General features: G+C 39.7%; 1 protein-coding gene across 1 annotated transcript in view; it reads right to left on the reverse strand.

Annotated features, from left to right (window-relative positions):
• Nucleotides 1-7,917, reverse strand: part of CLCN3 (chloride channel, voltage-sensitive 3) — a 98,758-nt gene extending 90,841 nt beyond the window's left edge. The window contains exon 1 of the mRNA XM_012656990.1: nt 7,363-7,917. The gene's annotated coding sequence lies outside the window, so the exon portion shown is untranslated. The remainder of the gene's footprint in view (nt 1-7,362) is intronic.
• Nucleotides 7,918-20,162: the final 12,245 nt, after the last annotated feature.

Raw genomic sequence — 20,162 nt, forward strand, 5'->3', positions numbered from 1 at the left:
AAAAAGTAAGCATGCTGGCTGGAAAAGTCTGAGCAACTCAACAGAGGGAATGTTCAAGCAGAATATTAAAGGATGAGGACGAATTAAACTATGCTGAAGATGAGGTGAAAAGTTAATACAGATGACAACAACAAAAGAGTATGTGCAAAAACACAGAAGTATATAATGAAACCTGTTTGGGTAGCTTACATAAGCAGTAAGGGACTGGAGAGTAGCTAGAGAGGTGGACGTAGGCCTGATCATGAAGGGAGGGACTCATGTGTCCTCCACTATACCCAGGGGAAGCCATTTATACGCAGGGGAAACCATTAAGAGCTTTAAATAGAGAAACCACATGATCAGATGTGAATTTCGGCAAGCCGGCACTCAGCAGCAGCGTGGAGAATAGACAGAAGGGCAAGAGACAGAAGACTACAGATAGAGAGAGGCAGTCAGGCATGTGGCTCATGCCTGTAATCCCGGCACTTTGGGAGGCTGAGACCAGAGGATCACTTGAGGTCAGGAGTCTAAGAACAGCCTGGGCAACACAATGAGACCCTGTGTCTAAGAAAAAAAAAAGATAATTAGCCAAGCATGGTGGCACAAAGAGAGAAAAGAGTCAGATGAGAGTAGACCCTTAAACAATTCTAAACATGAGACAGGGCTTAACTGAACTAAATGTGATATTATTATATACATTGGTCTTCGTCCAGGTCCTGGTTCTTAACTCCCATACCCCTTATTACAGTCTTTTCTAACAATGTTGGGGCACTTTAGGCCTCAGAAAAAAAAAACCTCTCTCTCCAACCTTCTCCTTCCCTCCTTTCACCAGCCCAAGGCAGGATTTTAAACTTCTACCCCATTTCTGATTGTGAGTCACAAGACCCTCATTTCAGAAGGGTCTTACCCTGTACTGCAGAGGAAGGAATGCTGCACAGAGGCCAAGCAGGATCTGAACAGACAGGCCTTACTGGGTTTCCCTACTCAGTCCATTAGTGTTAGATCTTACCCTTTTTGTCCAGTCGTATTTCTACATGATTGTCAATCATGTCTACGTAATGAAGCCTCCATAAACGCTCACAACGACTGGGTTCTGAGAGATTCCACACAGCTGAACACATGGAGGTTCCTGGAGGGTGGCGTGCCTGGGGGGAGCATGGAAGCCCTGCTTCCTTCCCCCATACCTCACCCCGTGCACATCTTCACCTGTATCCTTTGTAATATCCTTTATATTAAACTGTTAAATGTGTTTCCGTAAGTTCTGTGAGCCGCTCTAGCAAATTAGTTGAAGCCAAGGAGGAGGTCATGGGATCCCTGATTTACAGCCAGTTGCTCAGAAGCACAGGTAAAATAGCCTGGGGCTCGGCATTGGAAGTGGGAAGAGGGATGGTCTTTTAGGACTGAGCCCTCAACTTGTGGGATCTGACACCATCTCCAGGAGGACAGTGTTGGAACTGAAGCCACCCAGCTGGTGGCTGCCTCACACTGAATGCTTGCTTGCTGTGTGGGGAAGTCCCCTCCGCCCCCATCTGCTCACAGAAGTCTTATGTGTTAATTGTTGCTGTGTTGAGTAAGGGAAGAGAAAAGCACTGTGGGTGTGGTTTTTTCCCCTCACGCTAAGACACAGCAACATAGAGAAGGAGAGGGAGTTTATATTTAAGAGGACCTGGTAATTAATAAAATGTGGGGAATGGTAAAGAAGAAATTTAAGATATCCATTAAATTTCCAATTTGGCTGATTGAAAACAGTTGGCACAAACAAATTTCAGTCTCCTACAACTCACAGAACTCAAGACCAGAGTGTTCTTTCAAACTTCAGGATCATACATCCAGGCTTCAGTCTCTATTCAAAGTCAGACTATAAAGAAAGTTACCTGCAGCACACCCATCTAGCCCGCAAACGGCAAACACTAAGCAGCATGCCACCAGAATTAGGGGGTTGAGAACAGGGGAGCAAAAGTAGGAAGACCCAGGAAATAAGTGGCTAAGGACCCACAGCCTAACACAGGCACACTCATTTTTCATGGTCCCCAACAAAGTTTGCCTCTGCCACGAAGGAGACTGGGTAGGGTTGAGGATCATGACCAAGTCGCAAAGGTTTGTCAGTCAACTATCTGAATAGTAAGCGAAAGAAAAAAGTAGCAACAATGTGGGTGAAAGCAGAAATAAAAATCCTCAATGTCAGCAATTAGAACAAAAGTCTCGTGAGCAATGACAGCAGGGAGGGGAAACCCTGACTGATCTAGCCATTTGTATGGAAGGAGCCTTCTCATATAAATATTTTAAGAACTGTCTGTACTAAGAACTAAGTCACAGATCAAAATGTGACAATGAATTTCAACATAATCACTTACTCGTTTACTAACGTTTATGGAATAGCTACCATAAACAAATTTTAACAAATATAAACACAGTTTTTATCGTATTAATGCCATCATATTTATATAGGCCCTATGGCTTTCAGTAAATTTGAGCATAAATTATATTATACATTGTCCTCAAGACGGATGCTATACCTTCCAAAAAATTAGTATATTAGTGTATATATATATCCCTATAATAAAAGGTGGTACATGGTAGAAAACATAAGAAAACACAAGAATTGTTACTAAGAGCTCAAAGACTACATCCAACTATGACTGAGGATGAGAATACTTCTTTGGACGAGACACTCCTGAGTTGGACCTTAAAAGATAAGTAGGATTTTTATGAGGCAGAGATGGGAGAAGAGGATATCTAAGCAAAATTCATGGCTTGAGTCAAACTATGCAGCTGAGAAAACAACAAAAATATTTGTCGGTGACTATGTGCACAGAATACTAGTTCAACAAAAAGTTTCATGGTCAATAAGTTTGGGCAATACATCATATTCCTGTCTAGAATTGTAATGGCTAACAATACAAAAAAGGTTCTTGAGAAGATTTGTAGTAAACATTAACATCATAAACAAAATTTATGAAGTTTCGCAAATTTATTTTACCAGAGAATGACTCCTCGATCCCATGTAACACCTATTAACATTCTATGGTATTACAATAGTATTTCTGAGAATACACTTTGGGAATGTTGGCCTGGAGCCCAAGGCACTAAAGCTCATGTAGGGATACAGCAAGAGAGAAAGCTAGAGAAAGAAATCAAAGAACTTGAATGCCAGATCAAAGGAAAGTGGAGAAGTTTGAGCAAAGAAATGATACAAAGAAAGCCATGTTCTGAGAAGAGTATAATGGCATTTGTGTAAGGAACGTACCAGGAAGAGGAGACTGAAGGCAGGCATACCACTTAGTTTGGAACTGTTCCAATATGAAACAATAAAGGATCTAAAGCCACAGTGAAAACAGAAAAGAATGTATATTCAGGGGTCACAAAGAAAAAATATCAATAAATCTGGATTTATGGAGATCAAGGGAAAGGTGAGCATCAATGACTAATGTCTAAAATTTCTTTCTCTATTTTTAATGAAAAAACTTGTGTCTTTCTAGAAATTGAAAAGTCAATAAAAGAAAGCGGTTGTAAAATAGTGCAGAGGGAAAAACAGGTGGACATGCTGCATATGTGACAATTCCAGGATATCTAGATGCTAGATAGATAGATAGAAATATCTATCTAGCAGGCAGCCGGATCTGTTGGATCCCCATTGGAAATCTGTGCCATATTCTTTTTTCCATTTGATTTCATATTGAGGGAAGGATCTTTTCTCCTTTTTTTAATCAAGTAATTACAAAACAAAACGGGAAGTACTGTAGTTAAATTAAAATTAGGCAGAGCTATTTACTAATTAATACTAATTATCTATACACAGATCACACATTTCAAAGTCAATGGAAAAAGAAATTAGATATAAAGTACATGCATTTTGAATATTCTAAATATTTTAATTGAGATGTATCAAACTAATGAGACACTGAGGAAAGTAGATAGTAAAGCAGCACACTAAAAAAAAAGTATGTATATAGATTTCAAGAAATTCAATTCAATAGCTCAAATAACTCAAAGACAGTCTAATATAGAATCGTCTGAGGAAAATTCAGATCTAAAAACATCACAAAAGATAGATTACAAAGGTCACTACTATACCATGAGAATTAAGTGTGGCCTACTGATTATATCAACACTGAGCAGGGTTTGATTTAAAACAAGTCCTCAAAGTACCAAAGTAAAATCAACAAAACTAATCCTTCCTACACTCATTTGATTTTAAACAGATTTTATAGGATTTTCTTTCTTCAGATACAGTGATTTCATCTTCTAGTGCATTTATGGAAGACATTAGAGATATTCAATATTTAAAAGGACCTATTATAGATTAGGGTCACTGAATGCTATCAGAAAGTAGGTAAAATGAGTATTCTTTCATTTTGGTAATACGATAAAATGCAAAAACAGTATTATATGTAGAGATATGTTTGAGCAAATTGTTAACCTCCATCTACTTCCATGAACCATAGGAAGCGTCGCAATAAAAGACACATACACAATAGGACTTGTTTTAAAAAAAAAAAGGACAAAAGAGCAAGATCAGACAGAGGAAAGGGTGGAAGTGTTTGCTAATTAGATCCATAGGTTTATTGAAACAGAAAGAATTTATTTTAATACGAACTGTCAACAGATAGAAAATGATAATTTAACTAATTTCTCCTGAAAGTAATATTACTTAATATTTTATCCTTACTGTCCAGTTACCTGTATGTCTAAATTGTTATACCTTATATTTTTCTTCAAAAAGTAATAAATAACCTGCTAAAAGAAATAGCTCTCCGAAGAAAATTTCTTACACTTACAAAATCTTTCAGCACCATTGAAAAGTTAAATGCTATTATTCACAATAGCCATGATATACAAACAACCTAAGGGGTTGCTAGATGATTTTAAAAGGACAAAGGAGAAAGGACACAAACAAATATAAGGCTCAAACAATAACAAGATAGAAAGATAAAACACTAATCCAATAAAAAAGATCCTGTGGAAGATTGAGACTCTGACAAGTAGTTTTCATGATTTTAAAAGACAGAAACTGCCAGGCGCGGTGACTCACGTCTGTAATCCTAGCACTCTGGGAGGCCGAGGCGGGCGGATTGTTTGAGCTCAGGAGTTCGAAACCAGCCTGAGCAAGAGCAAGACCCCGTCTCTACTAAAAATAGAAAGAAATTAATTGGACAACTAAAAATATATAGAAAAAATTAGCCGGGCATGGTGGCATGTGCCTGTAGTCCCAGCTACTCTGGAGGCTGAGGCAGGAGGATCGCTTGAGCCCAGGAGTGTGAGGTTGCTGTGAGCTAGGCTGACGCCACGGCACTCTAGCCCGGGCAACACAGTGAGACTCTGTCTAAAAAAAAAAAAAAAAGACAGAAACTGTTGAACTATTTCCCATAGAAATGGCAAGAAATATATCCAACTGGGTTCCAGTCAAAGTTGCAGATCAAATCTACAATGTAACTGGGGCGGAGGGGTTCATCCTCCTTTTTATAATTAACTGAAGGTTTACCTTTAAATTCAAAATGAATCATAGTTACAATGTTCATGTACAGATGTGAATGTGCATATAAAAAACAAAGTTTATTAGAGTAGCAATGAGTTTTTCTTTTAAAAACACTATTTTCCATAGTTTTTGTAATTTTACATTACTTTTATAACTAAAAAATAAATGAACCTAGGGTGCCATGTCTCTCATACTATTTTTTTCTCGAGCACTTTGACTAGGCTAATCTGCAGTACAGTGCAGCCATTGAGAGCCAGAGCTCTGAAATCACACTGCCAGGCTTCAGTCTCAGTTTGAAACTTAATGCTGTGGGACCTTGGGCAAGTTAATTAAATCCCCTGTGCCTCAGCTTCTCCACCTGTAAAATGGGAATAGTCAAAGTACCTACTTCATTGAATTGGTGTGGAAATTGAGATAATCCACAAAAATCACTTAGAAAAGAGCCTGAACCATACAATGCACTCAATAAATATTAACACTTATTAAATCATATTATACGTTTTAGATCCCTGCATTCAAGTTTGACTACAAACTAAGCTGGAAGTTCTACAAAGCAGTGTTAGTGGCCAAACCCCACAGGACACTGCTTTGATATATGACCGACCACAGAGATCAAATCTGGCTCCCTGAGCGGTCTGAAAATTATTACCAACATGTCACAACAGGAAACGGGAAGGCTATCACCAACATGACTGGAAAATAGCCAATTTGTTATACTAACATAACACATAACCTCAGCAAATCTGTTCTCCTGAATCATACAGATCCAAACCCAGGTTAAATATTTACATTCCTAATGAGCTACGGGTAATTAATAACACATGCTAAAGCACAATTTCCAAGTAAAGATGCAGATCCTATACATTCATATTGACCTCTTAAACAAAATAATTCGAGCAAAGAATCAAAGTCTTTGAGGTGGCGGGAAGTAAGGGACGGAAAGGGTATGCAACCTGTGATGGATTCTGCCAACACCGGCTGTCCCTATTAACTAGAGGTCATATAAGCTAACTCCAGTTGAGAAAATACTTGTAGGTCACACACGGTTTTTAAGCCATACCGTATCACGAAACAATAAGCAGCACCTTTTAAGATGAAAGTTGACAGTACATACATAATCATTTTAACTCCCATATGCACTCTTGAACTAAATATATACTATTTTGTAGTGGCTCACAAAGGCACACAGAATTGACTGACAGTTAAATTATTTCCATACCGACTTCATCAAGAAAATAATCTTCTAAAGTAACTCTTTAGAGATAAGAGGAAATCATTTGGGAAAAGATTAAAAAATCACACAAGCCACAGTGATGCAGTAAACGAACTGCATAACTCAAAGTTTACATTTGTAGAACTGAACTGTTGAATTATATATTTTAAAAACTATGGTCACTATTGATTCAATTCTCATAAACGGGAATTTTTTTCCAAAGAAAATATTGGCCTCTAATATGCATAATGTATATGTATGTAATTATCTCTTATGCGATCCACAGTTTTCAAATGCCGTACAAATAAAGCATACCACATGCAAAGTTTATTTCTGAGATTCTATGGTAGTTTCTGATCCAACAAGTTCAAGATCAAAACACAAATATATACACAAAAATGTTTTATATACACATGTAAATCTACAGAAAAACTGAGTATTATTTTTAGATTTGGGCAAATTTAGCGAAAGTAAAACCTCCTGGAACCTACTTTCATTTGCTTCGAAGGTCCTAAAGGAAATGGGTGAAATTTTACAGAACGTCCGAGGGTACGTACATAATCAGGATGGGTATCAACATCCTGCAGGTACATCGGTTATAACAGAAACCAAGATGAGAGCCCTGGCTTCACAGGTGACCCAAAATCTGTGAACATGACAGCTAACAAACCTTCACTCATACGATGCAACTCACCTCGCAGCTCCGAGGCATAGCAAAATCGGTGGCTGTTTTTTGCGCTGCCTTTGGATTCTGCATCTGCTTCAAACCTAAACCTAGCTACCCTGGGAGCTTCACCTGAAGAAAGCCCGACACCACGAAAACTAACGCGATTTAAGACACCTGGCTTTCTCTACTGAGTAGGTTATTAGAGAAATTTCGCCAGGTGGGACTTTTTTTGTCCGCCTTCAAACACGGGAGCAGCATTAAGTTAAATCCTCTTGCTCTGGAGGGCCCTGGAGTAAACCTGTTTCTACCCCAAATTAAAAATAAAAATCTCCAACCTCACTTCCCTCTTCAAAGACTAAAACTCAATCCATGCTCCAACTCCAGGAGTAATGTAGAATGGCTTTCACCCCACCACACCCTTCCGCCTCATTATCCAGCCCGATTCCGGGCCGCGGGCGAACTAGCACTCGAAAGGGGCTGCGGCTTCCGCACCGGACCTGCCCTGACCCGCGGAAGGGGAAGAGAAACCGCAGGAGTCCGGCGCCCGACAGGTACGTCCCCAGCGTCGGCGCGTGACGTCACCGCGTTGACGTGAACTGCCGTTCGGCGTCCGGCAGCCCCACACCTCCTCCCGCGGCCGCGCTCCCAGCCTCGACGGCGCCCATTGGACGGTGAGGGGACCGGGGCGGGCCGGGCCGGGTCACCGGGAGGAGCGGGGCGAGTCGGCCGGCCCCGAGGGCGGTGCTGGCCGTGGGGCCTCTCTTTGGTGATTAGCTGACGTCACTCACGCGTTTCTGTCTGCCCCGCCGATGACCTCGCGGAAGGACCGAGCGGCCGCCCTGGGGCAGGCGTTTTCGGAAGGCCCGGGCGCTGGCCGTCCCGGAGTCACGCGGAGTGGAGTCCGCGCCCCCGGGAGACCGCCGCGCGGGAGCGGCTGCGACACGCCGGCGAGCTTGGGCCTCATTGTGAGACGCAAAGGCGGCTGTCTACGAGCGCCAGCTCCCAAAACCTAGGTGGAGAGAGACGGTGGGCGTTGGAGTTTACCCCGCGCCAAATGCCCTGTGCTCCGCGGTCCGCGCGGCGGGGAAGACGGTGGTGTCACCTCGCCTTACATGTCGCCGGTTATGTGCCTAACATAACGTACAAAAAACCCTGATACCCAGAATTTAGCCATCACAGATTTTCAGAAATAATGCTTGTAAATTAAGTATTTGGAGAAAATATATAAGCTGGGGTTTCTACACGGTCTGAATTGAATTTTTTACGTTTAGCAAACATTTATTGAGCTCCTAGCGTGTCTCACGGAATTCAGTCATCCGATCCCCGTGTTCAAGGAGCTGTATTCCGACGCGGGGGCGGGAGATGCGGGGAAGGACGCGCGGCCTTAGCCCGGTGAGCAGGCGCGGGTGCAGGTGCAGGTCTCGCGCTTGTCGGGCAGCACAGGTGGGGCCAGGTTGAGTGTCACCACCAGGTGGCAGAATTAAGACCTGTGAATGTTTCGTTTCCTGTATATTTAGTATATTGTGAATATATATATTGATAGTAATGAATATTAAGTGTCTCTAGCATATTTCATGCCCCATGAGTATTAGGTATGTGTTGGTCTCTCCAGGCTTTTCTATCTATATTTATGTGTCTATGCTCTACAGACTTAATCTGTCTCGCGAGTTAGTAACATCTGTGCTTAATGCATGAGTTTTGTCCATCTTCTTTCTTTTCTTCTGGGAAAGAATTGAATATTCTCAAACAGTACAGTCCTGGGCTTCCGAGCTGGTGTGGTGACGATGGGGGTGGTCACAACGCAGTCAAGCATTTCATTACTTTTATCAAGGTAGAATTTGTGGAGTCACGGTAACATCCAAGCACAGTTTTCTCTTGCTTGGGATTCTGTTGGGCAAATTTCTTAGATGCTTTTTAGAAAATGTGGAAAAGCAAGCAAAAAGTTTTCTAAACTAAGTGGAATTTTTCACAAGAGATCTGCAGGCATATGTTTTCTTCTCTCACTACAAATATGTAGCCTAATTTTGGAAAGAGGCACATAAATTTTGAGAAGAGTAGAAAGTAGTCACTGTCTGTCAATCAGTCTCATCTGCTTCGTCTGAGGATGAAAATCCTTTTATGGTAGTGTCTTAGTTTCTTCATGGAGGATTAGCCCAAGGACCTCTTTTAAGTATGCAAGAACAAGTCTACTTGTACATTTGGTTTTCTGTAGTATCAGATTATGCACTAGCTTATTACTTTATAAGAACTTGTTTATTTTAAAATTCATGGTTTCTGGCATACATTACTATCGCACCAGTAGTTCTCCATTTTTGCTTTTCGTCAGAACCATTTAGGGAAACTCAAAAAAAATACCTTTGCTTAGGTCCCACTAAGAAATGTTGTTTTAATTGTTCCAGAGTTGGACCTGAGCATCCCTGTATTTAATTTTTCCTAATTAACTCACAGGCTCAGTCAGAAGCACTGCTTTAGACATGAGGCAATATATTTAAACAATGTGGTGTGTGATAGCTTGGTGATGAAACAATAGGTTGCATCTGGGAATGAACTTTCTCCGTAATTCCACTGGTATTTTTGTCAGAGAATCTGGTGGTGCTGAATCACCTCTTCAACAGACTTAGATGGGAGGGAGCACAGGGTAAGGACCATAGTCAGATGTCTGGAACATTTTAAATGCTGTAGTGTGAATACTTGGAGCTTGATCTCATTCCTTCACAGCAGTGTTACAGAAAGGACCCTAATTGATCAGGGTTTTTACCAGGTCCCTTACTTTAGTGAGGGTGATTAAGGAGCCTTCTAGGGCTGAGACAATTCGTGATAAGGAGTTTTACAAACCCCACTGTGGGCTTTTACTACACAAAAAGAATTAACAGCCCACCTGATGTCCATACGCTAAACAACTGTTACCAGAACCTTAAGAGGAGTTTGTATTAGCATCCTGCGAAACAAATTCCACAAATTTAGTGGCTTGAAACAATACAAATTTATTATTTTAGAATTCTGTAGGGTAAAAGTCTGATATGGGTGTCACTGGTTAAAATCAAGGTGTTGGCAGGTCTGTTTCCTTTAAGAGGCTCTAAAGGAGAATCCACTTTTGTGCCTTTTGCAGCGTTAGAGGTCACTTGAATTCCTTAGTTTATTGCCCCCCTCCTCCATCTTCAAAGCCAGCGACGGGCGGGTTGAGTCATTCTCATATCATATAATTCCCCCTTGCTATGTAACCAAATACAATTACTGGTTCCAGGGATGAGGGATGGGGATGGACATCTTCAGGGATCAGTTATCCTTCCATTTCCACCACAGGGTGCTTAATTCATTTTTTGACCGTGGGTGGTCTTAGTGTGCATTTTAAAAAGCATACTAAGGAGGATCGCTTGAGGCCAGGAGTTGGAGGTAGCAGTGAGCTATGATTGTGCCACTGTGTTCCAGAATGGGCAACAGAGCAAGATCCTGTCTCAAGGGGGAAAAAAAAGCCCTCAGTACTTTGGAGACAGCAAAATAAGTTATGTGAATAAGGTCAGTTTATTCCACTTTAAATCTGACTTGTTTGGTTAGAACTGAGCTTAAGTAATAAAAACAAAAACTCTACCAATATTCAAATTAGCTCTACTCCCCCTTCCCGAAACAACCAACAAAACCCTTAGACCCTCAAGGAATGGGAAAAAGAAGAAAAAGATTGACTCACAGTGGTAAGAGTTTACCTATTACAACCAGATCTAGGATAGCCGTTAACTAGTAGTGCTGGTACCCTGGCAGATACAAACAAGAGAAACAAATGGTAGGCATTATCAGTGATTGGAGGAAGTGTAAACCTTTCCCTCTGCCAGCAATTCTACCATTCTGGGAGTGGCAGGTTGTATAATATAGCACTATTTTATAGAACTGGCAAACAAAGTCAAAAAGAACACTGGGAATCATATCTCAGCTTCTTCTAGATTCTTGTTCCCTGGACCCAGTCAAGTATCTCTGAGCTTTTCTTGAAGTAAAAAACCTGGAGATAGGATTATTTCCCGTAACAATTGAAAAAATGCGTTTTTACAAAGGTCCACAGAAAACCAGAGAAACAAACAAGGCTATATAGATCTGCTCCGTGTATTTGTAAGTTGTTTCAAAAAAAGAAATTTGGTCTTACTGCTTGTTTCATACACATTGGAAAGAGGAAGTGGAAGGGTTATTAAGATGTTCCATTAGGAAAATAGTAGCGTGGTTCTAGTCTAGAATTTCTTTCTGATGCCACCAGCATCAGGGAAGTAGTTTAAAATGACCTTTTCTTGTCCTTTGTCTTTTCCCCAAAGATAACATGAAGTAACCTAAAATAGCTTTGACTTCTGATTACATTTTGAGGCCTTTGACATGGCAAACAATCTTCCTGTTTTGTGTGATTCTTTCCTACAAAACTCTCGTCTAAGCCTCATTGGGACTTGATACACTCAGCTATTTCGTCCAATCACATTTTCAAAGCAGTCTTATAAAGTGACTCCTTTCTCAGGCTCTGCACAGCTAAGGGCTCAGTGTTTTGTCTTATTCTTCCTAGAAATAAATTATGATCACTCTCCAGATAGCTGACTTTCTATGAGCCCTTGCAGGTGACCCTATTCAGAAAGCCAGAAAGTCAAGAACTGACTAGATAATGTTTTACCTTGGCATATTGTGCTAGGCCTACCAGATTAAGATCCAGAAATTCAGCAGGCTGCTACAGTTTAAGTCCTAGCTACATATAGTTAATGGTTAGTTCAAACAACATAAGGCTAGATAGAGTAGACTTTTAGGAATGTGGCTTAAAACTAAAATTGCCTCTCCTAGAATGTAGCAAGATGGAACATTAAATGCCAAGACATTAACTTTTTTTTCTCTTGGATTTGAATATCACATGTCTGCAACAGATTTGGATTTTAGATTTGGATTTTGGATTTTCTTCATATTTAGTATTTTAGGCCCTTCTTTCCTCCAAGCACAAAAGATTATATGTCAGGATAGTATACTGAAATACATGGTCTTTTAATAAAATTATCATTTACATAATACTTCACAAAAGAAAAATATTCAGTGTAGTTCTGATAACCATTTGCTTTAATTTATTATTTTCTAATTTGTTTCAGTTTGCTGCCTGCTTTCTGGAAAGTACATATAACAATACCCAATGCCTTGACCATGTCTGTCTCCATCATCTAGCATAATGCTCAATTCATTGTGAATGCATGACAGAATGTATTTCTGAAAAATCTCCAGCAGAAGAACTCCTTAGGAATACTGCTAGTCCCTTTCCTCTTGTCATACTATACTACCACTATTGATAAAGGTTAAAGAAATTTCCATTTTTTTCTACTAGAAAAGAAGCACATAAGTATAACTTTATAACCATCTTTAGTATCTAAGATCTATTAAAATTATCATAATTTAAAAATTAATTTAGTGTTGGCATTTCTTTTTTCAAAATGGAAATATTACAGTGTTTTTTTGATTATTAGAACAAACTTATTTTTCAAATGACACAAATGAGTAAGAGATCAATAAATGGAAGAGAAATCTAGAAATAGAGACAAATATAAGTAGTAAATTTAATATGTGATAAAGGTTACATTTCAAATCAGTGGAAAAGGAAACCACATTTAATAAATTATTCTGGCATAGCTAGCTTTCTTCCAAAAGAAGACAAAGCTAGTTTTCCTATGTTAATCATATATAAAAATAAGTTTCAAATGCATTGAAGATATTAAAGTACATGAACATTTAGATTTTTGGATAACTTTGGGGGTGAAGGAGTATCTGCTTGGCAAGACAAAGAAAAAGACTGACAAGATTGACCACATACAAATTTACAAATTTCTGTGTGGCCAAAGATACCATAAAACAAACCAAAACATTGCGAGACTAGCAGAAAACATTTGTTCCACAACATGGCAAACAGCTAATTTTTGTATTTTACAAATAACTTCTACAAACTGATAAACAGATAATTTAATAGAAAAGGGGAAAAGGATGTGAAAGGAGGAAATTTAACATTTTTGCAAAATTAAGAGAGAACTATCTAGTGCTTATGGAAATAGGTGCTTTTTGCACAAAGCTATCTGGAATGTGAATTTCTTAAACATCTGAAAAGTAATCCAGGATGTGGTAGATAGTTTCCATAGATGGCCATCATTGATCCTTCCCCTTCTGGTAAATTTTGCCTGGCCTCAAACCTTGTTTTGACTACGAGTGTGGCAGAAGTGATGCCATACTTGCTCCTGGCCTAGCCTTTAAAAGGACTGGCGACTTCTACTTCTTCATTATTTGAAGCCAGCTGTTATGTAAGAGGTGTGACTACCCTGAGACCACAATGTTGTGAACAACCTCAGGTAGCTATGTGGAGAGAATTCTGGAGTAGCACCAGGGCACCAGATGTGAGTGACGTTTCTTGGACCACGTCCAGCATGGTTGCTAGCTGAATGATGCTAAATAAGTGATCTCAGCTGAAGCCATGTGGAGCAAAACAGCCACCCAGTAGAAACCTACCTGATTTCCTAGCTAGATTATTATGAAAAATAATAAATCATTGCTGTTTTAGGCCACTAGGTTTTAGGGTGATTTGTTACACAATAATATATAATCAAAGCATAGGAGTATTAAAATGAAAAAAGTAGGCATACTTCCTGACCCAGCAAACCCACTTTTAGGAATCTATCCCTCAGAAATGATTATACCATTGGAAACAATCTCTATTCTACTGAGTGGGGTATGGTTGAATAGATTTTGCTACATCCTTATTATGGAATATTAATATTGACAAGAATTAACTGATCCCCAGAGAGATGTTCATGATATACTATTAGATAAAAACGCAAGCTGCAAAATATTGTTTATTATAATCCCATTTAAAAGATTAATATATAAAAATACATGCTTATTTATGTTTTTATGAACTTAGAGAAAAATGTAGATGATACTCGTGAAACTGTTCACATTGGTTTCACAGAGGAGAGCACAGAGGTGAGCTCTGGGGACAGAGATTGCAGGCTTTATCTTTGTACACTTGTGCTATAGGGTTGTTGCAAGAAGCAAAAATTGTTTTGTTTGAAAGAAAAATCCAATAAAATATTTAAAGAAAATCAAAGAAATCCAAAACCATTCTGTGTAAAAATAAAAAACATCAAACTGTATGAAGGTTAAGTATAAACCAGAAAGGGAAGTCATCACTCAGAGAAACCTGCTCTATTTACTCAACAATGTATCAAGGGCATCTTTCTATGTTAATAAAAATGATGCCACTCACTCTTTTTATGGCTTTAGAGTATTCCATTGTTTGGATACAGTATAATTTATTTAATCAATTCTTTATTGTTAGGCATTTACACTGTTTCTAGTTTTCACGGTTATAAGCAATAATGGTTATCGTTGTAGATACATCTTTGCCCACTTGTCCTAAAAATAAAATTGCTGAGTCAAAGGATATGCATATTGCTAGCATGCCTTCTAGAAAGACTAGCATTTTATCTTCCCACCAACAGTTTATGACAGGAGCCCAAAGAATTGTCTAAGAAGGTATCAGACTAGCCATTCTTCCTGTAAGCAGCAAAAAAGAATTTGCTTAGATTAGCAACTGGCAATGTTTTCATGTCACTTTGCTGTACCAAGGGATGTGGGTAGAACTAGAGTTATTGTGCATTCAGACACCAAAATTCCTACTCACTGACTGGGGGTGGGAGGGTCCACCGGAAGGTAGTCTAGAAGCGGAAAAAATGAGGAAAATAAGTCTTCTGTAGCTGTATGGAGATTGAAGAGGAGATAAAACCAAGGCAGATTTTTTTTCTCCAGCTTGCCAGGTTGGGTGACTTGCAGTGCCATCTTCTGGCAAAAAAGCCAAAAACTTTCAATTCCCATGCTAGGAATAAAGTATTTCTTATAAGCACAGCTAAACCGAAGACTGGAAGAACCCAGAGATGTTTTGGTTGTGTGGTGTGTTGGGGAGGGATTGGGGAAGGAGGGGGATTTTTTTGAAGCAAAGATCTGAATCATTTGACTTATGAGGCTTCTGGCAAAGTCTGTGGTCTCTCCACCGCGGCAACATCAGCTTGCAAAGCAGATACAAAGCGGAGGGCAACTAAGATAGCATGCAAGCCACCAGGCGTCAGCTTCAAGTTCGCACTCTCCAGGATCTCGAGGTTACTCTAGACAAGGCAACCCAGCAGCTCGTGGGTCACTGAGTAGGGCTACTCAAAATGACACCCGATTATACCCCTTATTGTAAGGTACTCAGACTACTATACACTGCCAAACACTTCAATATACAAGTAATTTATACGTACATTAGACGTAAAGGTGTAGAAGACATTATAGCTTTGGTTTTTTAATTTCAAACTGGAAAATACTTCCTTGCTTTAATCATCCAAAATATAATAGAAAAAGGCTAAAACAAGATTACTTTTAAAAAATGTGGCATCCCTTAGTAAGCTTTCAAGTAAAAAAAAAAAAAAAAAAAAAGTCCGTTTCTCTGCGTGGTATGCGTGGGAAAAATTTACCCCGGCCTCGCGGCTCCCTCCCGGCCGCTCCGCCGCGCGCCGGCTCCGCGCGCTGACGTCACACGCCAGCGCCAGAGTCGCGCCGGCCGCTCCCCCTGCGTCCGCGCTCGCTCCGGGGTGCTGCGGCGCCAGCGTGCGGAACCCCCAGTCTGGAGTCCCGAGCAGTTGTCCCAGTGTCCCGGAATCTAGAGCCGGCGCGGTGAGGCGGGAGGACGCGGCAGTCAGGTAGCCTCGCGGTCCCCAGGGCCTTCCGTCTCTGACCCCGGCGCGGCCACCGCAGCGACCTCGGTGGAGCCGGAGAGGCGGTGACGGGGGCACTCCCCCTGCTGCCGCCCGCCGTTTCCAGGGGCTCGGAAACCAGTGTGTTTGTTTTGCCGGAGTGGCATGGACCTGCCGTACTGGAGTTGCCCGGGGCAGGACGGTCAAACCCGAAGTGTCAACTAAAGAGGGGCGTCAGGTGTGGGAGTCGCAGTGCCCCTTCCAGTCTGGGCTGTGAGTTGCCGTTGGTGAGACAGACTTGGTTTCTCTTTCAGGATGTCATTTTCAAATTGCGGGACGGTACCTCTGCCTTAGAGTCCCGTAGGAAGACTGCCACGCCTAGACTGATGCTTTTTTTTTTTTCAGACTGATGCTTTTTGTTCATCACTGTTATTCCTGCCAAAGTCCTATGTCATTGAGGTGAGTTGCACTTGGGGGAAGCAGTGACATGCAAAATGGTAAAAATCATCCTGGAAATGAGGAGACCTCCTTAGACTTGCTTATATAGAGATTGCACGGTTACTCACCTTAAGTATTTGCAGGAAAAATATCTGCATCTCATTAAAATTTTGATTATCTAAGGGACTGTATGTATGACAAAGCAGTCCTTAGCTGTTACAGCATTTAAAAAGCTAGAGTGATAATGGAATTAAAATAATGGAAGTCTTGATATGGATAAGCCATCATTTAAATTGCTTGTATGTTTTCTCCGATCCTAAATTGCGTGTACATTTTAATTAGGAGAAAATGAGTAGTAGTTAACTGATTACCCTATCATCTTATGTTTCAGTTTCCATGATTTGACATACTTTGCATGTGTAAGGCATTAAAAGTTCTACTTTAAGATTTTATCATAATTATTTTTTATACAGGCTTGTTTTTTATTCTCTAATGTAAGATCTCTAAGAAGGAGAAATGTTTTTTATTGCCTTGGTAAATTACATTAGAAATATTTATGAAGGATTACAAGTAGTATCCAGTCTGAGCTAATGATGGCCTTTTCTTATGATGCAGCAGTATTGTAGAGATGGTGGAGGGAGCCAAATGTGGAGAGAAGTAGTTCTTGTTTCTAGTTTAGATTTGTCTGGTATTAGAGGATCTACAGGTCTGTTCTATTTAAAATTGCCATTGTTCTAGGTGAAATGTAAGAAGCCTATTTTGTGGGAAAACAGGTTTTTGTACAGTAAAAGTCTCTGTCAGGAATTCAGTAAATGTTATGGAGCTTGACCACAGGAGTTCTTTTGAGGCCATGTTAATAATACATTGACATTATATTCCAAGTAAATTTCACTCTGTCTATTCTGCCTTTTAATCTAAGCCCTGAACATGGTACCTTTTCACAAATATAAATTCTTTATTTACATTTTGGTAGTTCCCACTACAGAATCTGTTGAATATTTTCTGAATAGACTTAGAAGAAAAACAAATATTTTGAAAAAAGTTTAATAGGAATCCCATTTTTACTTTCTATTTTTTGAGTAATGAAAAATAAGGAAGTAACTTTCCTCCTTGAGAAGATACATTGACCCTTTTCCACAATTCGAAACGGTATTTATTGTTATGGGAGAACTGTATGTATGGATTGTAGCTGCAGACAGTGCCAAAAGACTTCTTGAAATCTGTGACATTCCATTACCGATGTTTCCCTTCGATACAATCCGCTCATCAAATATCTGAAACAGCAGATGAAGGTTTAATGCCTGTCAGCATGTGTTCCAGATTGATGGTAGTAGATTTTCATTTATATACTCTGACATTTTTCATATATAGTAGACAAAATTTTAGCTTATTTGTGGCTTTAAAGGTTTTTTTTTGTTTTGTTTTTTTGTGTTTTTTTTGAGACAGAGTCTCACTCTGTTGCCCAGGCTAGAGTGCCATGGCGTCAGCCTAGCTCACAGCAACCTCAAACTCCTGGGCTCAAGCAATCCTACTGCCTCAGGCTCCTGAGTAGCTGGGACTATAGACGTGCCACCACACTCAGCTGATTTTTCTATTTTTTGTAGAGAAGGGGGTCTCACTCGGGCTGGTCTCAAACTCCTCCTGAGATGTGAGGCAGGAGGATCACTCCTCCTCAATTGATCCTCCTGCCTCAGCCTCCCAAAGTGCTAGGATTACAGGTGTGATTTTTAAACATGCTTCATTATTTTTTGATGGGATCCTGGACATTATGAATGAAAATGTCCATAGAACTTCTGTAGAGGCTCTGAAACATGTATCTTGTAAAAATCGTTCTGTTTTGGCAGGCTGTTGAAGTATCATTGAATAAGCTTGATCCTGTCAGCAGGTGCTTTTAGACTTTGTTAGGACTAGTCTGCTTTAGTCTTGCCCCATAATGCACAGCTTAGGAGCAGGCTGACAGGATGGAATTTATTTGCAGATTTTCGAACTAATTTTATTCTTTTTCCTCCACTCCAGGATTTTGGTATCCCTGAATTCTTACCTCTTTCTTTCTTGAGCATAGTACAACTGCTGCTTTATATTTGAGCTCTGTTGTTCTGTGGCACAGTTTGGAAAATGTCTTCAGGGAAAAAAGGCTGGGGTGAATGTAAAGCCCACCTTTCAGTGATTATAGCCCCTCAATTCCTGTCTGTTGTTTTACATATTTTTTTCAGGTTTTAAATTGTTTTTGGAGGTGAGATCGTCTGATATTAGCTACGGCATTATAATCGGAACAGAGTCTCACTTTCATTTATTATGTAAACTTTCACTTAATCTCCCAGATCGTAGATGGTGTTTCCATTCTCAGCTGTGCCTGCTATGCCCAATCTAGGGATACCTCAGTCTTCTGCCAAGATGGGGGAGGGGTGGTTACCTGACTGGGAGAGGTGGAGGAGGCAAACTGAGTGTCTGACTGCTCCTTACACAGGCTTTTCCGCAATTCTGTTTTAGTCCTGATGTTATCCTCTCTCTCAGATGCAGCTGGTACTCCCGATTATTGAGCTAGTTTGCGGTAGGACTTGACTTGTTTCTGACCTATTTCCCACTGCTGGCTTAGAGCGCAGTTTTCTATAGTCTGCTAAGTCAGTTGCTGCTTGTTCATGTGTTTGCGACCTTCCAGAATTGTATTGCTGTTGCCTTCGTTCCTGTTTTTGATCCCTTTAAAGTCATGTTAGTTAGGTTTGGGGAAGAAGTAGAGGTCAATATGTATGTTCAATCTGGTATGTTTAACTCTAAGTTGCCATTTATTTTTTTTACTTTTTAAAGAATTATGCTAAAGAAAGTGTTGTCATGACTTCTTTTGATTTTTTGATGGAAAGGCTTTGGCCATATTTTTCCATCATTTGTATTCTTTGTGGCTAACAATACAATTCTACACAGTGTTGAAGTTTCTTATGTTCTGTCCTACTTTTTTAGTTTCTTCTCCTTCAGTCATAGACTATTAGAGTTGGTAAGATCTTTAAGATAGCATTATGTTTAAATTTTTAGTGTTTTTAGATAAAGAAAACTGAAGGCCAGAGAAGTCAGCTGGTTAGCTTTTGGTTTTGTAGCTAGTCTCTTCTCTTGATCCTGAATTCATTGCTTTATTTGTTATATCACATAACTCTTTGAAAAATTCACATTCTGATCTTCAATATCAGATATATATTATAGAGATTAAACTGATATAATTGTTAGAGACCTTAAGAACCTGTAGAGTGAGTCAGGTTGGTATTGTGATTTTCATTTGATGTTGGAAGCTGAAGCATAGAAAAGGCACAAACCTTTATTTATAATTTGAGTTTATTACAATAAGGTAATTAAGGCAGGATTCTTATGTTCCTTCAGTTATATGTTATGATAATTTTGTACGTGGAAGAGCATTTATGTGTGGTGGTACATTTTGTTATCTTTCATTTGGTTTGAAAAATTTTCTAGGATTGTAATTGAGTTGAGAAGTCTCATGACTAGGAAATAAGTAGCTTGATTAAATATGTTGTAAGACAGTGAAAGTAATCTATTTTTTCATGTTTTCTCCTTTACTCCCTCTAATGTACTTTGATTCTACAGAAAAGAAGAGCTTATAAGTTGTTCTGAAACTCATCTGCCACAGTCTTTCATTGTTCAGAAAGGTGTCTACGCTTGACATTATTT

This window comes from Propithecus coquereli, unplaced genomic scaffold (genome assembly GCF_000956105.1).
Source record: "Propithecus coquereli isolate 6110/MARCELLA unplaced genomic scaffold, Pcoq_1.0 Scaffold53, whole genome shotgun sequence".
NCBI classification, from domain to species: domain Eukaryota; kingdom Metazoa; phylum Chordata; class Mammalia; order Primates; family Indriidae; genus Propithecus; species Propithecus coquereli.